This window comes from Somniosus microcephalus, chromosome 17 (genome assembly GCF_052327205.1).
Source record: "Somniosus microcephalus isolate GS21.2 chromosome 17, FLI_Smic_1.0, whole genome shotgun sequence".
NCBI lineage: Eukaryota > Metazoa > Chordata > Chondrichthyes > Squaliformes > Somniosidae > Somniosus > Somniosus microcephalus.
This window is the reverse complement of record NC_141003.1, coordinates 3,347,270-3,372,734: the sequence shown is the minus strand read 5'-3', so window position 1 is coordinate 3,372,734 and position 25,465 is coordinate 3,347,270. Positions and strand designations below refer to the sequence as shown.

At 55.4% G+C, this 25,465-nt stretch overlaps 1 pseudogene; it reads left to right on the top strand.

Moving 5' to 3' along the window:
• The window catches only part of LOC147105450 (hexokinase-1-like), a 104,255-nt pseudogene that overhangs the window by 52,259 nt on the left and 26,531 nt on the right, over window positions 1-25,465 (top strand).

Here is a 25,465-nt window from a genome sequence, read left to right as displayed (position 1 = left end):
TTTGTGTCAGAGCCCCTGCAATCTCCTCCTTTGCCTCCCACAGCAGCCTGGGATACATCTCGTCCGGGCCTGGGGGTTTATCCACTTTTTGGCCTGCTAAAACCGCTAGCACCTCCTCCCTCTCGATGCTAATATGTTCAAGTATGTCACAGTCCCCTTGCCCGATTTCTATGTCTGCATCGTCTTTCTCCATAGTGAACACAGATGCAAAAAATTCATTTAAAACCCCGCCTACATCATCTGGCTCTACACACAGATTGCCACTTTGGTCCCTAATGGGCCCTACCCTTTCCCTGGTTATCCTCTTGCCCTTAATATACTTATAAAACATCTTAGGATTTTCTTTATTTTGCTCGCCAGTGTTATTTCATGGCCCCTCCTCGCCCTCCTAATTTCTTTTTTAAGTATGCCCCTGCACTTTTTATACTCCTCTAGGGCTTCTTCCGTCTTTAGTCTTTTGTAACTGCCAAAAGCCCCCCTTTTATTTCTAATGCATTTTTGTATATCCCTTGTCATCCAAGGTTCCCTTTGTTTGTTGGTCCCACCCTTGACCTTTACAGGAACATGTTGGCGTTGTACTCTCTCTATTTCCCTTCTGAAAGTCTCCCACTGTTTTGATGTGGATTTTCCTATAAGTAGCTGCTCCCAGTCCACTTTGGCCAGATCCTGCCTTATCATATTAAAATCGGCCTTCCCCCAATTTAGAACCCTTATTTCCGGGCCATCTTTGTCTTTTTCCATGACCACCTTAAATCTCACCGAATTATGGTCACTGTCGCCAAAATGCTCTCCTACTGACACTTCCACCACTTGCCCGGCTACATTCCCCAGAATTAGGTCCCGTACCGCCCCCTCTCTTGTAGGACTTTCTACATGTTGGCTCAAAAAGCTCTCCTGGATGCACTTTAAGAATTCTGCACCCTCTAAGCCTTTCACACTGACTATCCCAATTTATATTGGGGAAGTTGAAATCCCCCACTATTATTACCCTATTATTTTCGCACTTCTCGGAGATTTGCCTACATATCTGTTCCTCTATCTCCCCCTGACTGTTTGGGGGCCTATAGTACACTCCCAGCAAAGTGCTTGCCCCCTTTTTGTTTTTAAGTTCTACCCATATGGCCTCATTAGAGGAACCCACTAATATATCATCCCTCCTTACAGCAGTAATTGCCTCCTTAATTAATATTGCAACACCCCCTCCCCTTTTACACCCCCCTCTGTCTCGCCTGAAGATTCTATACCCCGGAATATTGAGCTGCCAGTCCTGACCCTCCCTCAACCATGTCTCCGTGATAGCAACAATATCGTACTCCCATGTGTTCAACAACAACTTCAGTTCATCCACCTTATTTGCAAGACTCCTTGCATTAAAATAAATGCCTTCCAGCCCTGCCATATTCTCTTTTGCCTTCACATATTTGCTCTGCCTTCCCAGCTGACAGAATCACACTGTATCCAGTGTCTGATAATCACACCATACCCCGGAATCACACCGTACCCCGTGTCTGAGAATCGCACTGTACCCCGTGTCCGAGAATCACACAGTACCCCGTGTCTGAGATTCACACCGTACCCCGTGTCCCGGAATCACACCGTACCCCGTATCTGAGAATCACACCGTACCCAGTGTCTGGGAATCACACAGTACCACGTGTCTGAGAATCGCACCGTACCCCGTGTCTGAGAATCACACCGTACCCCGTGTCTGAGAATCGCACCGTACCCCGTGTCTGAGAATCACACCGTACCCCGTGTCTGAGAATCGCACCGTACCCCGTGTCTGAGAATCACACCGTACCCCGTGTCTGAGAATCACACAGTACCCCGTGTCTGAGAATCGCACCGTACCCCGTGTCTGAGAATCACACAGTACCCCGTGTCTGAGAATCACACCGTACCCAGTGTCTGGGAATCACACAGTACCCCGTGTCCCAGAATCACACCGTACCCCGTGTCTGAGAATCACACCGTACCCCGTGTCTGAGAATCACACCGTACCCCGTGTCTGAGAATCACACCGTACCCCGTGTCTGAGAATCACACCGTACCCGTGTCTGAGAATCACAGTACCCCGTGTCTGAGAATCACACCGTACCCCGTGTCTGAGAATCACACCGTACCCCGTGTCTGAGAATCACACCGTACCCCGTGTCTGAGAATCACACCGTACCCCGTGTCTGAGAATCACACCGTACCCCGTGTCTGAGAATCACACCGTACCCCGTGTCTGAGAATCACACCGTACCTCGTGTCTGAGAATCACACCGTACCCCGTGTCTGAGAATCACACCGTACCCCGTGTCTGAGAATCACACCGTACCCCGTGTCTGAGAATCACACCGTACCCCGTGTCTGAGAATCATACCCTCTCCCGTGTCTGAGAATCACACCGTACCCGTGTCTGAGAATCACAGTACCCCTTCTCTGAGAATCACACCGTACCCCGTGTCTGAGAATCACACCGTACCCCGTGTCTGAGAATCACACCGTACCCAGTGTCTGAGAATCACACCGTACCCCGTGTCTGAGAATCACACCGTACCCCGTGTCTGAGAATCACACCGTACCCCGTGTCTGAGAATCACACCGTACCCCGTGTCTGAGAATCACACCGTACCCCGTGTCTGAGAATCACACCGTACCCCGTGTCTGAGAATCACACCGTACCCTGTGTCTGAGAATCACACCGTACCCCGTGTCTGAGAATCACACCGTACCCTGTGTCTGAGAATCACACCGTACTCCGTGTCTGAGAATCACACCGTACCCCGTGTCTGAGAATCACACCGTACCCCGTGTCTGAGAATCACACCGTACCCCGTGTCTGAGAATCACACCGTACCCCGTGTCTGAGAATCACACCGTACCCAGTGTCTGAGAATCACACCGTACCCCGTGTCTGAGAATCACACCGTACCCCGTGTCTGAGCATCACACCGTACCCCGTGTCTGAGAATCACACCGTACCTCGTGTCTGAGAATCACACCGTACCCCGTGTCCCAGAATCACACCGTACCTCGTGTCTGAGAATCACACCGTACCCCGTGTCTGAGAATCACACCGTACCCCGTGTCTGAGAATCACACCGTAACCCGTGTCCCAGAATCACACCGTACCCCGTGTCTGAGAATCACACCGTACCCCGTGTCCGAGAATCACACCGTACCCCGCGTCTGAGAATCACACCGTACCCCGCGTCTGAGAATCACACCGTACCCCGCGTCTGAGAATCACACCGTACCCCGCGTCTGAGAATCACACCGTACCCCGTGTCTGAGAATCACACCGTACCCCGTGTCCGAGAATCACACCGTACCCCGCGTCTGAGAATCACACCGTACCCCGCGTCTGAGAATCACACCGTACCCCGCGTCTGAGAATCACACCGTACCTCGTGTCTGAGAATCACACCGTACCCCGTGTCTGAGAATCACACCGTACCCCGTGTCTGAGAATCACACCGTACCCCGTGTCTGAGAATCACACCGTACCCCGTGTCTGAGAATCACACAGTACTCCGTGTCTGAGAATCACACCGTACCCAGTGTCTGAGAATCACACAGTACTCCGTGTCTGAGAATCACACCGTACCCCGTGTCCCGGAATCACACCGCACCCCGTGTCTGAGAATCACACCGTACCCCGTGTCTGAGAATCACACCGTACCCCGTGTCTGAGAATCACACCGTACCCCGTGTCTGAGAATCACACCGTACCCCGTGTCTGAGAATCACACCGTACCCCGTGTCTGAGAATCACACCGTACCCCGTGTCTGAGAATCACACCGTACCCCGTGTCTGAGAATCACACCGTACCGTGTCTGAGAATCACACCGTACCCCGTGTCTGAGAATCACACCGTACCCCGTGTCTGAGAATCACACCGTACCCCGGGTCTGAGAATCACACCGTACCCAGTGTCTGAGAATCACACCGTACCCCGTGTCTGAGAAACACATCGTACCCCATGTCTGAGAATCACACCGTACCCCGTGTCTGAGAATCACACCGTACCGCGTGTCTGAGAATCACACCGTACCCCGTGTCTGAGAAACACATCGTACCCCGTGTCTGAGAATCACACCGTACCCCATGTCTGAGAATCACACCCTATCCCGTGTCTGAGAATCACACCGTACCCCGTGTCCCAGAATCACACCGTACTCCGTGTCCCAGAATAACACCGTACCCTGTGTCTGAGAATCACACTGTAACCAGTGTCCGAGAATCGCACCATTACCCTTGTCTGAGAATCGCACCGTGTCCCGTGTCTTAGAATCACACCGTACCCCGTGTCTCAGAATCACACCGTACCCCGTGTCTGAGAATCACACCGTACCCAGTGTCTGGGAATCACACCGTACCCCGTGTCTGAGAATCACACAGTACCCCGTGTCTGAAATTCACATCGTACCCCGTGTCCCGGAATCACACCGTACCCAGTGTCTGAGAATCACACCGCACCCCGTGTCTGAGAATCACACCGTACCCCGTGTCTGAGAATCACACCGTACCCCGTGTCTGAGAATCACACCGTACCCCGCGTCTGAGAATCACACCGTACCCCGTGTCTGAGAATCACACCGTACCCCGTGTCTGAGAATCACACCGTACCCCGTGTCTGAGAATCACACCGTACCCCGTGTCTGAGAATCGCACCGTACCCCGTGTCTGAGAATCACACCGTACCCCGTGTCTGAGAATCACACCGTACCCCGTGTCTGAGAATCACACCGTACCCCGTGTCTGAGAATCACACCGTACCCCGTGTCTGAGAATCACACCGTACCCCGTGTCTGAGAATCACACCGTACCCCGTGTCTGAGAATCACACAGTACTCCGTGTCTGAGAATCACAGTACCCCGTGTCTGAGAATCACACCGTACCCCGTGTCTGAGAATCACACCGTACCCCGTGTCTGAGAATCACACCGTACCCCGTGTCTGAGAATAACACCGTACCCAGTGTCTGAGAATCACACCGTACCCCGTGTCTCAGAATCACACAGTACTCCGTGTCTGAGAATCACACAGTACCCCGTGTCTGAGAATCACACCATACCCCGTGTCTGAGAATCACACCGTACCCCGTGTCTGAGAATCACACCGTACCCCGTGTCTGAGAATCACACCGTACCTCGTGTCTGAGAATCACACCGTACCCAGTGTCTGAGAATCACACCGTACCCCATGTCTGAGAATCACACTGTACCCCGTGTCTGAGAATCACACCGTACCCAGTGTCTGAGAATCACACCGTACCCCATGTCTGAGAATCACACTGTACCCCGTGTCTGAGAATCACACCGTACCCAGTGTCTGAGAATCACACCGTACCCCGTGTCTGAGAATCACACCGTACCCCGTGTCTGAGAATCACACCGTACCTCGTGTCTGAGAATCACACCGTACCCCGCGTCTGAGAATCACACCGTACCCCATGTCTGAGAATCACACCGTACCCCGTGTCTGAGAATCACACCGTACCCCGTGTCTGAGAATCACACCGTACCCCGTGTCTGAGAATCACGCCGTACCCCATGTCTGAGAATCACACCGTACCCCGTGTCTGAGAATCACACCGTACCCAGTGTCTGAGAATCACACCGTACCCCATGTCTGAGAATCACACCGTACCCCGTGTCTGAGAATCACACCGTACCCCGTGTCTGAGAATCACACCGTACCCCGTGTCTGAGAATCGCGCCGTACCCCGTGTCTGAGAATCGCACCGTACCCCGTGTGTGAGAATCACACCGTACCTCGTGTCTGAGAATCACACCGTACCCCGTGTCTGAGAATCACACCATACCCCGTGTCTGAGAATCACGCCGTACCCCGTGTCTGAGAATCGCACCGTACCCCGTGTCTGAGAATCACACCGTACCTCGTGTCTGAGAATCACACCGTACCCCGTGTCTGAGAATCACACCGTACCCCGTGTCTGAGAATCACACCGTACCTCGTGTCTGAGAATCACACCGTACCCCGTGTCTGAGAATCACACCGTACCCCGTGTCTGAGAATCACACCGTACCCCGTGTCTGAGAATCACACCGTACCCCGTGTCTGAGAATCACACCGTACTCCGTGTCTGAGAATCACACCGTATCCCGTGTCTGAGAATCGCACCGTACCCCGTGTCTGAGAATCACACCGTACCCCGTGTCCCGGAATCACACCGTACCCCGTGTCTGAGAATCACACCGTACCCCGTGTCTGAGAATCACACCGTACCCCGTGTCTGAGAATCACACCGTACCCCGTGTCTGAGAATCACACCGTACCCCGTGTCTGAGAATCACACCGTACCCCGTGTCCCGGAATCACACCGCACCCCGTGTCTGAGAATCACACCGCACCCCGTGTCTGAGAATCACACCGCACCCCGTGTCTGAGAATCACACCGTACCCCGTGTCTGAGAATCACACCGTACCCCGTGTCTGAGAATCACACCGTACCCCGTGTCCCGGAATCACACCGCACCCCGTGTCTGAGAATCACACCGCACCCCGTGTCTGAGAATCACACCGTACCCCGTGTCTGAGAATCACAACGTACCCCGTGTCTGAGAATCACACCGTACCCCGTGTCTGAGAATCACACCGTACCCCGTGTCTGAGAATCACACCGTACCCCGTGTCTGAGAATCACACCGTACCCCGTGTCTGAGAATCACACCGTACCCCGTGTACGAGAATCACACCGTACCCCGTGTACGAGAATCACACCGTACCCCGTGTCTGAGAATCGCACCGTACCCCGTGTCTGAGAATCACACCGTACCTCGTGTCTGAGAATCACACCGTACCCCGTGTCTGAGAATCACACCGTACCCCGTGTCTGAGAATCACACCGTACCCCGTGTCCCAGAATCACACCGTACTCCGTGTCCCAGAATCACACCGTACCCCGTGTCTGAGAATCACACCGTACCCCGTGTACGAGAATCACACCGTACCCCGTGTCCCAGAATCACACCGTACTCCGTGTCCCAGAATCACACCGTACCTCGTGTCTGAGAATCACACCGTACCCCGTGTCTGAGAATCACGCCGTACCCCGTGTCTGAGAATCACACCGTACCCCGTGTCTGAGAATCACACCGTACCCCGTGTCTGAGAATCACACCGTACCCCGTGTCTGAGAATCACACCGTACCTCGTGTCTGAGAATCAGACCGTACCCCGTGTCTGAGAATCACACCGTACCCCGTGTCTGAGAATCACACCGTACCCCGTGTCTGAGAATCACACCGTACCCCGTGTCTGAGAATCACACCGTACCCCGTGTCTGAGAATCACACCGTACCCCGTGTCTGAGAATCACACCGTACCCCGTGTCTGAGAATCACACCGTACCCAGTGTCCCGGAATCACACCGTACCCCGTGTCTGAGAATCACACCGTACCCCGTGTCTGAGAATCACACCGTACCCTGTGTCTGAGAATCACACCGTACCCCGTGTCTGAGAATCACACCGTACCCCGTGTCTGAGAATCACACAGTACCCCGTGTCTGAGAATCGCACCGTACCCCGTGTCTGAGAATCGCACCGTACCCCGTGTCTGAGAATCACACCGTACCCCGTGTCTGAGAATCGCACCGTACCCCGTGTCTGAGAATCGCACCGTACCCCGTGTCTGAGAATCACACCGTACCCCGTGTCTGAGAATCACACCGTACCTCGTGTCTGAGAATCACACCGTACCCCGTGTCTGAGCATCACGCCGTACCTCGTGTCTGAGAATCACACCGTACCTCGTGTCTGAGAATCACACCGTACCCCGTGTCTGAGAATCACACCGTACCCCGTGTCTGAGAATCACACCGCACCCCGTGTCTGAGAATCACACCGTACCCCGTGTCTGAGAATCACACCGTACCCCGTGTCTGAGAATCACACCGTACCCCGTGTCTGAGAATCACACCGTACCCCGTGTCTGAGAATCACACCGTACCCCGTGTCCGAGAATCACACCGTACCTCGTGTCTGAGAATCACACCGTACCCCGTGTCCGAGAATCACACCGTACCCCGTGTCTGAGAATCACACCGTACCCCGTGTCTGAGCATCACGCCGTACCCCGTGTCTGAGAATCACACCGTACCCAGTGTCCCGGAATCACACTGTACCCCGTGTCTGAGAATCACACCGTACCCCGTGTCTGAGAATCACACCGTACCCCGTGTCCGAGAATCACACCGTACCCCGTGTCTGAGAATCACACCGTACCCCGTGTCCGAGAATCACACCGTACCCCGTGTCTGAGAATCACACCGTACCCCGTGTCTGAGAATCACACCGTACCCCGTGTCTGAGAATCACACCGTACTCCGTGTCTGAGAATCACACCGTACCCCGTGTCTGAGAATCACACCGTACCCCGTGTCTGAGAATCACACCGCACCCCGTGTCTGAGAATCACACCGTACCCCGTGTCTGAGAATCACACCGTACCCCGTGTCTGAGAATCACGCCGTACCCCGTGTCTGAGAATCACACCGTACCCCGTGTCTGAGAATCACACCGTACCCAGTGTCTGAGAATCACACCGTACCCCGTGTCTGAGAATCACACCGTACCCCGTGTCTGAGAATCACACCGTACCCCGTGTCTGAGAATCACACCGTACTCCGTGTCTGAGAATCACACCGTACCCCGTGTCTGAGAATCACACCGTACCTCGTGTCTGAGAATCACACCGTACCCCGTGTCTGAGAATCACGCCGTACCCCGTGTCTGAGAATCACACCGTACCCCGTGTCTGAGAATCACACCGTACCCCGTGTCTGAGAATCACACCGTACCCCGTGTCTGAGAATCACACCGTACCTCGTGTCTGAGAATCACACCGTACCCCGTGTCTGAGAATCACACCGTACCCCGTGTCTGAGAATCACACCGTACCCCGTGTCTGAGAATCACACCGTACCCCGTGTCTGAGAATCACACCGTACCCCGTGTCTGAGAATCACACCGTACCCCGTGTCTGAGAATCACACCGTACCCCGTGTCTGAGAATCACACCGTACCCCGTGTCCCAGAATCACACCGTACTCCGTGTCTGAGAATCACACCGTACCCCGTGTCTGAGAATCACACCGTACCCCGTGTCTGAGAATCACACCGTACCCCGTGTCTGAGAATCACACCGTACCCCGTGTCTGAGAATCACACCGTACCCCGTGTCTGAGAATCACACCGTACCCCGTGTCTGAGAATCACACCGTACACCGTGTCTGAGAATCACACCGTACCCCGTGTCTGAGCATCACACCGTACCCCGTGTCTGAGAATCACACCGTACCCCGTGTCTGAGAATCACACCGTACCCCGTGTCTGAGAATCACACCGTACCCCGTGTCTGAGAATCACACCGTACCCCGTGTCTGAGAATCACACCGTACACCGTGTCTGTGAATCACACCGTACCCCGTGTCTGAGAATCACGCCGTACCCCGTGTCTGAGAATCACGCCGTACTCCGTGTCTGAGAATCACACCGTACCCCGTGTCTGAGAATCACACCGTACCCCGTGTCTGAGAATCACACCGTACCCCGTGTCTGAGAATCACACCGTACCCAGTGTCCCGGAAGCACACCGTATCCCGTGTCTGAGAATCACACCGTACCCCGTGTCTGAGAATCACACCGTACCCCATGTCTGAGAATCACACCGTACCTCGTGTCTGAGAATCACACCGTACCCCGTGTCTGAGAATCACACCGTACCCCGTGTCTGAGAATCACACCGTACCTCGTGTCTGAGAATCACACCGTACCCCGTGTCTGAGAATCACACCGTACCCCGTGTCCGAGAATCACACCGTACCCAGTGTCCCGGAATCACACCGTACCCCGTGTCTGAGAATCACACCGTACCCCGTGTCTGAGAATCACACCGTACCCTGTGTCTGAGAATCACACCGTACCCCGTGTCTGAGAATCACACCGTACCCCGTGTCTGAGAATCACACAGTACCCCGTGTCTGAGAATCGCACCGTACCCCGTGTCTGAGAATCGCACCGTACCCCGTGTCTGAGAATCACACCGTACCCCGTGTCTGAGAATCGCACCGTACCCCGTGTCTGAGAATCGCACCGTACCCCGTGTCTGAGAATCACACCGTACCCCGTGTCTGAGAATCACACCGTACCTCGTGTCTGAGAATCACACCGTACCCCGTGTCTGAGCATCACGCCGTACCTCGTGTCTGAGAATCACACCGTACCTCGTGTCTGAGAATCACACCGTACCCCGTGTCTGAGAATCACACCGTACCCCGTGTCTGAGAATCACACCGCACCCCGTGTCTGAGAATCACACCGTACCCCGTGTCTGAGAATCACACCGTACCCCGTGTCTGAGAATCACACCGTACCCCGTGTCTGAGAATCACACCGTACCCCGTGTCCGAGAATCACACCGTACCTCGTGTCTGAGAATCACACCGTACCCCGTGTCTGAGAATCACACCGTACCCCGTGTCTGAGCATCACGCCGTACCCCGTGTCTGAGAATCACACCGTACCCAGTGTCCCGGAATCACACTGTACCCCGTGTCTGAGAATCACACCGTACCCCGTGTCTGAGAATCACACCGTACCCCGTGTCCGAGAATCACACCGTACCCCGTGTCTGAGAATCACACCGTACCCCGTGTCCGAGAATCACACCGTACCCCGTGTCTGAGAATCACACCGTACCCAGTGTCCCGGAATCACACCGTACCTCGTGTCTGAGAATCACACCGTACCCCTTGTCCCGGAATCACACCGTACCCCGTGTCTGAGAATCACACCGTACCTCGTGTCTGAGAATCACACCGTACCTCGTGTCTGAGAATCACACCGTACCCCGTGTCTGAGAATCACACCGTACCCCGTGTCTGAGAATCACACCGTACCCCGTGTCTGAGAATCACACCGTACCCCGTGTCTGAGAATCACACCGTACCCCGTGTCTGAGAATCACACCGTACCCCGTGTCTGAGAATCACACCGTACCCCGTGTCCGAGAATCACACCGTACCTCGTGTCTGAGAATCACACCGTACCCCGTGTCCGAGAATCACACCGTACCCCGTGTCTGAGAATCACACCGTACCCCGTGTCTGAGCATCACGCCGTACCCCGTGTCTGAGAATCACACCGTACCCAGTGTCCCGGAATCACACTGTACCCCGTGTCTGAGAATCACACCGTACCCCGTGTCTGAGAATCACACCGTACCCCGTGTCCGAGAATCACACCGTACCCCGTGTCTGAGAATCACACCGTACCCCGTGTCCGAGAATCACACCGTACCCCGTGTCTGAGAATCACACCGTACCCAGTGTCCCGGAATCACACCGTACCTCGTGTCTGAGAATCACACCGTACCCCTTGTCCCGGAATCACACCGTACCCCGTGTCTGAGAATCACACCGTACCTCGTGTCTGAGAATCACACCGTACCTCGTGTCTGAGAATCACACCGTACCCCGTGTCTGAGAATCACACCGTACCTCGTGTCTGAGAATCACACCGTACCCCGTGTCTGAGAATCACACCGTACCCCGTGTCTGAGAATCACACCGTACCTCGTGTCTGAGAATCACACCGTACCCCGTGTCTGAGAATCACACCGTACCCCGTGTCTGAGAATCACACTGTACCCCGTGTCTGAGAATCACACCGTACCCCGTGTCTGAGAATCACACCGTACCCCGTGTCTGAGAATCACACCGTACTCCGTGTCTGAGAATCACACCGTACCCCGTGTCTGAGAATCACACCGTACCCCGTGTCTGAGAATCACACCGCACCCCGTGTCTGAGAATCACACCGTACCCCGTGTCTGAGAATCACACCGTACCCCGTGTCTGAGAATCACGCCGTACCCCGTGTCTGAGAATCACACCGTACCCCGTGTCTGAGAATCACACCGTACCCAGTGTCTGAGAATCACACCGTACCCCGTGTCTGAGAATCACACCGTACCCCGTGTCTGAGAATCACACCGTACCCCGTGTCTGAGAATCACACCGTACCCCGTGTCTGAGAATCACACCGTACTCCGTGTCTGAGAATCACACCGTACCCCGTGTCTGAGAATCACACCGTACCTCGTGTCTGAGAATCACACCGTACCCCGTGTCTGAGAATCACGCCGTACCCCGTGTCTGAGAATCACACCGTACCCCGTGTCTGAGAATCACACCGTACCCCGTGTCTGAGAATCACACCGTACCCCGTGTCTGAGAATCACACCGTACCTCGTGTCTGAGAATCACACCGTACCCCGTGTCTGAGAATCACACCGTACCCCGTGTCTGAGAATCACACCGTACCCCGTGTCTGAGAATCACACCGTACCCCGTGTCTGAAAATCACACCGTACCCCGTGTCTGAGAATCACACCGTACCCCGTGTCGGAGAATCACACCGTACCCCGTGTACGAGAATCACACCGTACCCCGTGTCTGAGAATCACACCGTACCCAGTGTCTGAGAATCACACCGTACCCCGTGTCTGAGAATCACACCGTACCCCGTGTCTGAGAATCACACCGTACCCCGTGTCTGAGAATCACACCGTACCCCGTGTCTGAGAATCACACCGTACCCCGTGTCTGAGAATCACACCGTACCCCGTGTACGAGAATCACACCGTACCCCGTGTCTGAGAATCACACCGTACCTCGTGTCTGAGAATCACACCGTACCCCGTGTCTGAGAATCACACCGTACCCCGTGTCTGAGAATCACACCGTACCCCGTGTCTGAGAATCACACCGTACCCCGTGTACGAGAATCACACCGTACCCCGTGTCTGAGAATCACACCGTACCCAGTGTCTGAGAATCACACAGTACTCCGTGTCTGAGAATCGCACCGTACCCCGTGTCTGAGAATCACACCGTACCCCGTGTCTGAGAATCACACCGTACCCCGTGTCTGAGAATCGCACCGTACCCCGTGTCTGAGAATCACACCGTACCCCGTGTCTGAGAATCACACCGTACCCCGTGTCTGAGAATCACACCGTACCCCGTGTCTGAGAATCACACCGTACCCCGTGTCTGAGAATCACACCGTACCCCGTGTCTGAGAATCACACCATACCCCGTGTACGAGAATCACACCGTACCCCATGTCTGAGAATCACGCTGTATCTCTGTGGTTTTTATCTTCCTTTCTCCAACTCTCAGTGATGGTGGGTCACTGCAGCATGTTGGCTCCATCCTGCAGGAGCTGGGCCTGTGTGGTGGCAGTGAGGACAATGTTTTGGTGAAGGAGGTGTGTCAGACAGTGTCCCGGAGAGCGGCCCAGCTGTATGGAGCCGGACTCTCTGCTGTGCTTGAGAAAATCAGAGAAAACCGCCGAGTGGAGCAGCTGGAGATTACCATCGGGGTGGATGGAACCTTGTACAAGTTACACCCACAGTAAGTGCCACCAGGTGAAAGCCCACTCACCCAACGCTCACACATTGTCCCCACACAATATTCCTCTGGGTCTGACTCTGGTTTAAGGGGACGCGGAGTGTCTCAGGCTGGTTTTCCCCGTTCGACTGGTTTAAGGTGACGTGGACTGTCCCGGGCTGGTTTTCCCCATCTGACTCTTGCTTAAGGGGACGCGGAGTGGCCCGGGCTGGTGTGGTCGGTCTGACTCTAGTTTAAGGGGACGTGCCCATCTGACTCTGGTTTAAGGGGATGCGGAGTGTCCCAGGCTGGTTTTCCTCATCTGACTCTGGTTTAAGGGGACGTGTAGTGTCCCGGGCTGGTTTTCCCCATCTGACTCTGGTTAAAGGGGATGATGAGTGACCGGAGCTGGTTTTCCCCATCTGACTCTGGTTAAAGGGGATGATGAGTGACCGGAGCTGGTTTTCCCCATCTGACTCTGGTTTAAGGGGATGCGGATTGAGGTAATAAAACTCACTACACACTCGGTTTGAGCATAAAGCAAGGCTTTAGTGAACTTGTTTCAGAACATGGAGGTCTAGTTGTACTTCACTAGTTCCTTGTCTTACAAAATGTCCCTGGCCAGCTGGGCCAATGCCCGAGTATTTATACTCCTTGGACGGCGCCACCAGCTGGCCGTCCAGCGTTATTTCATGAGTAGTTTATTGATGATGAGGTTTATAACATTCTTCCTGCCTAAAAGATTTGGAAGTCTGATGACTTCCTCTTAACGGATTAGGCGGATCACGAATAGCCACAGTCTTTTAGATTTTTGTTTATGGCTAGAAGGCACGTCTCCCTGGACCGTGTCTTGGTCCCTGGGCCGCTTGATCCATACTGGTGGATCGACAGGGCCCGTGTTGCCCTGATCGACCTGAAGGAGGCTGGGGAGATCGTGACTCCGGGTACGGGTCCCCACAGGCGCAGAACTGGCTTCATCATGTTTGATAGCCGGGGATTGACCGGTGTCCTGGCCTCGGGTGGCCATCCCACGGGGAGCGCTCTGCTCCCCGAGTGGATCCGGTGGGGCAGCTGGCAGATCTCTCAATGTCCCCAGTAGGGCGTCATCTTCGGGGGAGCGCAGAGTGTCGGCATCATCCCTGTGGGTCCATGGGATTGACGTCCGTGAGTTCTACCTCGTCGACGAGAGGTTCGTTCTTAGATGATCGGACGAATCTTCGGAGCAGCACGGGGACAGGAGCTGCCAACCATGACAGTAGAGACATCCCATGGGTGGAGCGACGCTGGAAGCTGAAGAATCGCTCGTGAGGTGTGACATTGGTAGACGTAGAAAGGAGAGACCTGATGGAATGCAACACGTCAGGGAGCATAGTTTCCCACTGCTGGTCTGGTAGGTTGCGTGACCTCAGCGCAAGACGAACAGTGTTCCAAATGATAGTGTTGTATCTCTCAACCTATCCGTTACCGATGGGATGGTATGGTGTCGTTTTACTTGTGGCGATTCCCCGTTGGGAGAGATAACTTTTGAGTTCGCTTGACATGAAGGAGGGACCCTGATCAGAGTGGATGAAATTGGCCGTACCGCAAGGGAAAAGACTTGATCGAGGCATTTGATCACTGTGGAAGTAAGCATATTGGGAGAGGGGAAAGCAAAGGGAAAAAGTGTGAATATTCGTCCACCATAGTCAGTAAGTAGGTGTTTCGTGTTGAGGAAGGCAATGGCCCTTTAAAGTCAATGCTGAGTCACTGCATAGGCTGTATAGCGTGTATGAGCGAGCCATCCGATGGAAGGAAGAATTGCGGTTTTAATTCCGCACAACTTCTAAAGGAGGAGCACGTTCTTTTCACATCTTCCGTAGAAAATAGGAGATTTTTAGATCGCACAAAGTGCAACATACGGGTAACGCCAGGATGGCATAAGTCAGTATGAAGATCCGCAAGAGTCGAAGTTGACATAGAAGAGCAGAATGCCCGCGTGAGGGTATCCGGGGCCACATTCTCTTTGCCGGGTCGATAATGTATGGTGTATCCAAAGGCGGCCAATTCCATCCTCCAGAGCTGTATTTTGTTATTCCTGATCTTAGTGCCTTTCCGGTTATCCGGCATAAAGGCCACGGAGCGCTGATCGGTTATAAGTGTGAAATGGCGACGAGCGAGAAAATGACTCCATTTACGTACAGCTTCGATGATGGCCGTAGTCTCCTTCTCGACAGGAGGATAATGGAGCTCGCTACCCTGCAAAGTTTTGGACAGAAATGCAACGGGTTGACCACCTTGATTCAAGATAGCTGAGATCGCGACATCTGATGCATCACACTCGACCACGAAAGGAAGATTTTCATCAATGGAACGAAGCGTAGCTTTTTCCAGTTGTTGCTTGAGGAGGTTGAAAGCTGAAATAGCCGTTGCCTCCAATGGAAATTACTTCGCGTGAAGCAGGGGCTGGATTTTGTCGGAGAAGTGGGGTATCCACTTCGCATATTAGGCGAACATGCCGAGTGCCCGACGAAGAGAGCCGAGATTCGTAGGGGGAGGGAGCTCCTGAAGCGGACGAAGTCGCTCCGGATCTGGTTTGATGACATCGTTGCCCACCCAGTAGCCAAGGATGTTGACTGATGATACTGATTTCACAGATTTAGACTCATTTAAGGTTAAGTTGCGACGACGGAGAATGTCAAGAAATTTCTGGAGGTTGGCATCATGCTCCTTCTGGTCATGACCAGCAATGGTGATATTATCCAGATATGGAAAAGTGTCCGTTAAGTTCTCCTGTTTGACTAGGCTGTCCATTGCCCATTGAAAGATGGCCACCCCATTGGTGAACCCAAATGGAAGGCGACAAAACTGGTAAAGCCGACCATTGGCCTCAAAGGCTGTATACTTTTTGTCAGAGTCCTTTAACGGTACTTGATGATAAGCGCTCTTTAAATCAGAAGTTGAAAATACCTTGTAGTTGGCAAGGTTATTGACCATGTCATCGATGCGTGGTAGTGGGTAGGCATCCAGGTCGGTATACTGGTTAATAGTTTGCGAGTAATCGATGCAAAGACATTTCTTGTGTTGCTTCAGAGGATTTTTGACAATGACGACTTGAGCCCGCCAGGAAGATGAACATGGCTCAATGATACCGTCAGCTAGAAGGCGAGAGATTTCTGCCTCGATAAAGGATCGATCATCTTGGCTGAAACGTCGTGATTTAGTGACTATGGGCTTACATCGGGGGGAAAGATTGGCAAACAAGGAGGGCTCGTCGAGCGAAGCCACCAAAAGCGCACAAAACGATACTTTGGAAATAGTAAGCTCCGGCTTTGACCCTCCAAACTCGAAAGTGAGTCTTTTGTGTTGTTTCTGGAAATCCTGTCCCAGGAGCACATCACTGCATAGGTTCTTGAGCACCCCGAGCCGGGTGGAGAAATAAGTGCGGCCATTGAGAATAAGGTCGATAAGACAAAAGCCGGAAGAATTGGTGGTCAGTGTCGTCAGAGCCATTGCAATTTCCCTGTCCGTGGGGTAAATACGCAGTTTTAACTTACTGACAGCCCGCTCACTAATGAAGCTGTCAGAGCTGCATGAGTCAGTTAGTGCACTCAAAATGTGTCCATTTACCAAAACCTTCATGGCTGCATAGGACAGACTTTGGGGGAAAAACAGCTGTGATGGGAGGAGGGGCAACTTTACCCTTGACAGCTGTAACCTTAGTCGTGGTTCTTGGGGGAGGAGCAGTTTTATAGATAGCAGCTGTAACCTTAGTAGTGGCTCTTGGGGGAGGAGCAGTTTTATGGATAGCAGCTGTAACCTTAGTAGTGGCTCTTGGGGGAGGAGCAATTTTATAGATAAACTAACAGGAGCTCTCGACCGGTATACCTTAGAAAAGTGGCCTTTCTTACTAACAGCGGCTCTTGACTGGCATACCTTAGAAAAGTGACCTTTCTTGCTGCAATGACTGCAGGTTGCGTTACGAGCAGGACAAAATTTCCTATAATGGAATGCACCTCCACAGAAGAAACACTTCCTTCCAGATTGCCAAGATGCCGCTAGGGCGGGGTCGTCATCAGTGTAGGTTTCTAGGGTAGGGTTGTCATCAGCCAGGTTGGAGTCGTCATCCGTGAGGGCTTCCGCCCGAGGCCTATCGAAGGAGTCACTAAAAGGAATTCCCAGTCTGAAACTGGTTTAAGGGGACACGGAGTGTCCCTGGCTGGTTTTCCCCGTCTGACTCTGGTTTAAGGGGACGCGGAGTGTCCCGGGCTAGTTTTCCCCATCTGACTCTGGTTTAAAGGGATGCGGAGTGGCCCGGGCTGGCGTGGCCGATCTGACTCTGGTTTAAGGGGACGCGGAGTGACCAGAGATAGTTTTCCCCGTCTGACTCTGGTTTAAAGGGACGCAGTGTGTCCCGGGCTGGTTTTCCCCATCTGACTCTGGTTTAAGGGGTCGCGCCCCATCTAACTCTTGTTTAAGGGGACGCAGAATGGCCTAGGCTAGTTTTCCCCATCTGACTCTGGTTTAAGGGGACGAGGAGTGTCCGGGCTGGTTTTCCCAGTCAGACTCTGGTTTAAGGGGATGCGGAGTGGCCCAGGCTGGTTTTCCCCGTCCGACTCTGGTTTAAGGGGACGCGGTCTGTCCCGGGCTGGTTTTCCCCATCTGACTCTGGTTTAAGGGGACGCGGTCTGTCCCGGGCTGGTTTTCCCCATCTGACTCTGGCTTAAGGGGACGCGGACTGACCCGAGCTGGTTTCCCCATCTGACTCTGGTTTAAGGGGACACAGGCTGTCCCGGGCTGGTTTTCCCCATCTGATTCTGGTTTAAGGGGACACAGAGTCTCCCAGGCTGGTTTTCCCTGTCTGACTCTGATTTAAGGGGACACGGACTGTCCCAGGCTGGTCTTCCCAGTCTGACTCAGGTTTAAGGGGACGCAGTGTGTCCCGGGCTGGTTTTCCCCGTCTGACTCTGGTTTAAGGGGACGCGGAGTGATCCGAGCTGGTTTCCCCGTCTGACTCTGGTTTAAGGGTATGCGGAGTGACCCGAGCTGGTTTCCCCATCTGACTCTGGTTTAAAGGGACAGAGTGACCCGGGCTGGTTCGACTCTGGTTTAAGGGGACACGGAGTGACCCGAGCTGGTTTTCCCCCGTCTGACTCTGGTTTAAGGGGACGTGGAGTGGCCCGAGCTGTTTTTCCCCGTCTGACTCTGGTTTAAGGGGACGCGGAGTGACCCGGGCTGGTTTCCCCATCTGATTCTGGTTTAAAGGGACACAGAGTGACCCGGGCTGGTGTGGCTGGTTCGACTCTGGTTTAAGGGGACAGGGAGTGGCCCGAGCTGGTTTTTCGCGTCTGACTCTGGTTCAAGGGGACACGGAGTGACCCGAGCTGGTTTCCCCCGCCTGACTCTCGTTCAAGGGGACGCGGAGTGACCCAGGCTGGTGTGGCTGGTTCGACTCTGGTTTAAGGGGACACAGAGTGGCCCGAGCTAGTTTTCCGCGTCTGACTCTGGTTCAAGGGGACGCGGAGTGACCCGAGCTGGTTTCCCCCGTCTGACTCTGGTTCAAGGGGACGCGGAGTGACCCGAGCTGGTTTCCCCCGTCTGACTCTGGTTTAAGGGGACGTGGAGTGACCCGAGCTGGTGTGGCTGGTTCGACTCTGGTTTAAGGGGACACGGAGTGACCCGGGCTGGTTTCCCCCGTCTGACTCTGGTTCAAGGGGACGCGGAGTGACCCGAGCTGGTTTCCCCCGTCTGACTCTGGTTCAAGGGGACGCGGAGTGACACGAGCTGGTTTCCCCTGTCTGACTCTGGTTTAAGGGGACACGGAGTGACCCGGGCTGGTTTCCCCTGTCTGACTCTGGTTCAAGGGGACGCGGAGTGACCCGAGCTGGTTTCCCCTGTCTGACTCTGGTTTAAGGGGACGTGGAGTGACCTGAGCTGGTTTCCCCCGTCTGACTCTGGTTCAAGGGGACGTGGAGTGACCCGAGCTGGTTTCCCCCGTCTGACTCTGGTTCAAGGGGACGCGGAGTGACCCGAGCTGGTTTCCCCTGTCTGACTCTGGTTCAAGGGGACGTGGAGTGACCCGAGCTGGTTTCCCCCGTCTGACTCTGGTTCAAGGGGACGTGGAGTGACCCGAGCTGGTTTCTTCCGTCTGACTCTGGTTCAAGGGGACGCGGAGTGACCCGAGCTGGTTTCCCCCGTCTGACTCTGGTTCAAGGGGACGTGGAGTGACCCGAGCTGGTTTCCCCCGTCTGACTCTGGTTCAAGGGGACGCGGAGTGACTCGAGCTGGTTTCCCCTGTCTGACTCTGGTTTAAGGGGACGTGGAGTGACCCGAGCTGGTTTCCCCCGTCTGACTCTGGTTCAAGGGGACGCGGAGTGACCCGAGCTGGTTTCCCCCGTCTGACTCTGGTTCAAGGGGACGCGGAGTGACCCAAGCTGGTTTCCCCCGTCTGACTCTGGTTTAAGGGGACGTGGAGTGACCCGAGCTGGTTTCCCCCGTCTGACTCTGGTTCAAGGGGACGCGGAGTGACCCGAGCTGGTTTCCCCGTCTGATTCTGGTTTAAGGGGACGTGGAGTGACCCGAGCTGGTTTCCCCCGTCTGACTCTGGTTCAAGGGGACGCGGAGTGACCCGAGCTGGTTTCTTCCGTCTGACTCTGGTTCAAGGGGACACAGGCTGTCCCGGGCTGGTTTTCCCCGTCTGATTCTGGTTTAAGGGGACGTGGAGTCTCCCAGGCTGGTTTTCCCTGTCTGACTCTGGTTTAAGGGGACACGGACTGTCCCAGGCTGGTATTCCCAGTCTGACTCTGGTTTAAGGGGACGCAGAGTGTCCCGGGCTGTTTTTCCCCCGTCTGACTCTGGTTTAAGGGGACGCAGAGTGACCCGGGCTGGTTTTCCCCGTCTGACTCTGGTTTAAGGGGACGTGGAGTGACCCGAGCTGGTTTCTTCCGTCTGACTCTGGTTCAAGGGGACACGGAGTGACCCGAGCTGGTTTCCCCGTCTGATTCTGGTTTAAGGGGACGTGGAGTGACCCGAGCTGGTTTCCCCCGTCTGACTCTGGTTCAAGGGGACGCGGAGTGACCCGAGCTGGTTTCTTCCGTCTGACTCTGGTTCAAGGGGACACAGGCTGTCCCGGGCTGGTTTTCCCCGTCTGATTCTGGTTTAAGGGGACGTGGAGTCTCCCAGGCTGGTTTTCCCTGTCTGACTCTGGTTTAAGGGGACACGGACTGTCCCAGGCTGGTATTCCCAGTCTGACTCTGGTTTAAGGGGACGCAGAGTGTCCCGGGCTGTTTTTCCCCCGTCTGACTCTGGTTTAAGGGGACGCAGAGTGACCCGGGCTGGTTTTCCCCGTCTGACTCTGGTTTAAGGGGACGCAGAGTGACCCGAGCTGGTTTCCCCCGTCTGACTCTGGTTCAAGGGGACGCGGAGTGACCCAGGCTGGTGTGGCTGGTTCGACTCTGGTTCAAGGGGACGCGGAGTGACCCAGGCTGGTGTGGCTGGTTCGACTCTGGTTTAAGGGGACACGGAGTGGCCCAAGCTGGTTTTCCGCATCTGACTCTGGTTTAAGGGGACGCGGAGTGACCCGAGCTGGTTTCCCCGTCTGACTCTGGTTTAAGGGGACGCGGAGTGACCCGGGCTGGTTCGACTCTGGTTTAAGGGGACGTGGAGTGGCCCGAGCTGTTTTTCCCCGTCTGACTCTGGTTTAAGGGTACGTGGAGTGACCCGAGCTGGTTTCCCCATCCGACTCTGGTTTAAAGGGACACAGTGTGACCCGGGCTGGTGTGGCTGGTTCGACTCTGGTTTAAGGGGACACGGAGTGGCCCGAGCTGGTTTTTCGCGTCTGACTCTGGTTTAAGGGGACGCGGAGTGACCCGAGCTGGTTTCCCCCGTCTGACTCTGGTTTAAGGGGACGCGGAGTGACCCGAGCTGGTTTCCCCCGTCTGACTCTGGTTCAAGGGGACGCGGAGTGACCCGAGCTGCTTTCCCCATCTGACTCTGGTTTAAGGGGACACAGGCTGTCCCGGGCTGGTTTTCCCCGTCTGATTCTGGTTTAAGGGGATGCGGAGTCTCCCAGGCTGGTTTTCCCTGTCTGACTCTGGTTTAAGGGGACACGGACTGTCTCAGGCTGGTATTCCCAGTCTGACTCTGGTTTAAGGGGACACGGACTGTCCCAGGCTGGTATTCCCAGTCTGACTCTGGTTTAAGGGGACGCAGAGTGTCCCGGGCTGGTTTTCCCCGTCTGACTCTGGTTTAAGGGGACGCAGAGTGACCCGAGCTGGTTTCCCCCATCTGACTCTGGTTCAAGGGGACGCGGAGTGACCCAGGCTGGTGTGGCTGGTTCGACTCTGGTTTAAGGGGACACGGAGTGGCCCAAGCTGGTTTTCCGCGTCTGACTCTGGTTTAAGGGGACGCGGAGTGGCCCGAGCTGGTTTCCCCGTCTGACTCTGGTTTAAGGGGACGCGGAGTGACCCGGGCTGGTTCGACTCTGGTTTCAGGGGACGTGGAGTGGCCCGAGCTGTTTTTCCGCGTCTGACTCTGGTTCAAGGGGACGCGGAGTGACCCGAGCTGTTTTTCCCCGTCTGACTCTGGTTCAAGGGGACGCGGAGTGACCCGAGCTGGTTTCCCCCGTCTGACTCTGGTTTAAGGGGACGTGGAGTGACCCGAGCTGGTGTGGCTGGTTCGACTCTGGTTTAAGGGGACACGGAGTGACCCGGGCTGGTTTCCCCCGTCTGACTCTGGTTCAAGGGGACGCGGAGTGACACGAGCTGGTTTCCCCTGTCTGACTCTGGTTTAAGGGGACGTGGAGTGACCCGAGCTGGTTTCCCCCGTCTGACTCTGGTTCAAGGGGACGCGGAGTGACCCGAGCTGGTTTCCCCTGTCTGACTCTGGTTTAAGGGGACGTGGAGTGACCCGAGCTGGTTTCTTCCGTCTGACTCTGGTTCAAGGGGACGCGGAGTGACCCGAGCTGGTTTCCCCCGTCTGACTCTGGTTCAAGGGGACGCGGAGTGACCCGAGCTGGTTTCCCCCGTCTGACTCTGGTTCAAGGGGACGTGGAGTGACCCGAGCTGGTTTCCCCCGTCTGACTCTGGTTCAAGGGGACGCGGAGTGACCCGAGCTGGTTTCCCCCGTCTGACTCTGGTTCAAGGGGACGTGGAGTGACCCGAGCTGGTTTCCCCCGTCTGACTCTGGTTCAAGGGGACGCGGAGTGACCCGAGCTGGTTTCTTCCGTCTGACTCTGGTTCAAGGGGACGCGGAGTGACCCGAGCTGGTTTCCCCCGTCTGACTCTGGTTCAAGGGGACGTGGAGTGACCCGAGCTGGTTTCCCCCGTCTGACTCTGGTTCAAGGGGACGCGGAGTGACCCGAGCTGGTTTCCCCTGTCTGACTCTGGTTTAAGGGGACGTGGAGTGACCCGAGCTGGTTTCCCCCGTCTGACTCTGGTTCAAGGGGACGCGGAGTGACCCAAGCTGGTTTCCCCCGTCTGACTCTGGTTTAAGGGGACGTGGAGTGACCCGAGCTGGTTTCCCCCGTCTGACTCTGGTTCAAGGGGACGCGGAGTGACCCGAGCTGGTTTCTTCCGTCTGACTCTGGTTCAAGGGGACACAGGCTGTCCCGGGCTGGTTTTCACCGTCTGATTCTGGTTTAAGGGGACGTGGAGTCTCCCAGGCTGGTTTTCCCTGTCTGACTCTGGTTTAAGGGGACACGGACTGTCCCAGGCTGGTATTCCCAGTCTGACTCTGGTTTAAGGGGACGCAGAGTGTCCCGGGCTGTTTTTCCCCCGTCTGACTCTGGTTTAAGGGGACGCAGAGTGACCCGGGCTGGTTTTCCCCGTCTGACTCTGGTTTAAGGGGACGCAGAGTGACCCGAGCTGGTTTCCCCCGTCTGACTCTGGTTCAAGGGGACGCGGAGTGACCCAGGCTGGTGTGGCTGGTTCGACTCTGGTTTAAGGGGACACGGAGTGGCCCAAGCTGGTTTTCCGCATCTGACTCTGGTTTAAGGGGACGCGGAGTGACCCGAGCTGGTTTCCCCGTCTGACTCTGGTTTAAGGGGACGCGGAGTGACCCGGGCTGGTTCGACTCTGGTTTAAGGGGACGTGGAGTGGCCCGAGCTGTTTTTCCCCGTCTGACTCTGGTTTAAGGGTACGTGGAGTGACCCGAGCTGGTTTCCCCATCTGACTCTGGTTTAAAGGGACACAGTGTGACCCGGGCTGGTGTGGCTGGTTCGACTCTGGTTTAAGGGGACACGGAGTGGCCCGAGCTGGTTTTTCGCGTCTGACTCTGGTTTAAGGGGACGCGGAGTGACCCGAGCTGGTTTCCCCCGTCTGACTCTGGTTTAAGGGGACGCGGAGTGACCCGAGCTGGTTTCCCCCGTCTGACTCTGGTTCAAGGGGACGCGGAGTGACCCGAGCTGCTTTCCCCATCTGACTCTGGTTTAAGGGGACACAGGCTGTCCCGGGCTGGTTTTCCCCGTCTGATTCTGGTTTAAGGGGATGCGGAGTCTCCCAGGCTGGTTTTCCCTGTCTGACTCTGGTTTAAGGGGACACGGACTGTCTCAGGCTGGTATTCCCAGTCTGACTCTGGTTTAAGGGGACACGGACTGTCCCAGGCTGGTATTCCCAGTCTGACTCTGGTTTAAGGGGACGCAGAGTGTCCCGGGCTGGTTTTCCCCGTCTGACTCTGGTTTAAGGGGACGCAGAGTGACCCGAGCTGGTTTCCCCCATCTGACTCTGGTTCAAGGGGACGCGGAGTGACCCAGGCTGGTGTGGCTGGTTCGACTCTGGTTTAAGGGGACACGGAGTGGCCCAAGCTGGTTTTCCGCGTCTGACTCTGGTTTAAGGGGACGCGGAGTGGCCCGAGCTGGTTTCCCCGTCTGACTCTGGTTTAAGGGGACGCGGAGTGACCCGGGCTGGTTCGACTCTGGTTTAAGGGGACGTGGAGTGGCCCGAGCTGTTTTTCCCCGTCTGACTCTGGTTTAAGGGGACGTGGAGTGACCCGGGCTGGTTTCCCCATCTGACTCTGGTTTAAAGGGACACAGAGTGACCCAGGCTGGTGTGGCTGGTTCGACTCTGGTTTAAGGGGACACGGAGTGGCCCGAGCTGGTTTTCCGTGTCTGACTCTGGTTTAAGGGGACGCGGAGTGACCCGAGCTGGTTTCCCCCATCTGAGTCTGGTTTAAGGGGACGCGGAGTGACCCGAGCTGGTTTCCCCCGTCTGACTCTGGTTTAAGGGGACGCGGAGTGACCCGGGCTGGTTCGACTCTGGTTTAAGGGGACGTGGAGTGGCCGAGCTGTTTTTCCCCGTCTGACTCTGGTTTAAGGGGACGCGGAGTGACCCGGGCTGGTTTCCCCATCTGATTCTGGTTTAAAGGGACACAGAGTGACCCGGGCTGGTGTGGCTGGTTCAACTCTGGTTTAAGGGGACAGGGAGTGGCCCGAGCTGATTTTTCGCGTCTGACTCTGGTTCAAGGGGACACGGAGTGACCCGAGCTGGTTTCCCCCGCCTGACTCTCGTTCAAGGGGACGCGGAGTGACCCAGGCTGGTGTGGCTGGTTCGACTCTGGTTTAAGGGGACACAGAGTGGCCCGAGCTAGTTTTCCGCGTCTGACTCTGGTTCAAGGGGACGCGGAGTGACCCGAGCTGGTTTCCCCCGTCTGACTCTGGTTCAAGGGGACGCGGAGTGACCCGAGCTGGTTTCCCCCGTCTGACTCTGGTTTAAGGGGACGTGGAGTGACCCGAGCTGGTGTGGCTGGTTCGACTCTGGTTTAAGGGGACACGGAGTGACCCGGGCTGGTTTCCCCCGTCTGACTCTGGTTCAAGGGGACGCGGAGTGACCCAAGCTGGTTTCCCCCGTCTGACTCTGGTTTAAGGGGACGTGGAGTGACCCGAGCTGGTTTCCCCCGTCTGACTCTGGTTCAAGGGGACGCGGAGTGACCCGAGCTGGTTTCTTCCGTCTGACTCTGGTTCAAGGGGACGCGGAGTGACCCGAGCTGGTTTCTTCCGTCTGACTCTGGTTCAAGGGGACACAGGCTGTCCCGGGCTGGTTTTCCCCGTCTGATTCTGGTTTAAGGGGACGTGGAGTCTCCCA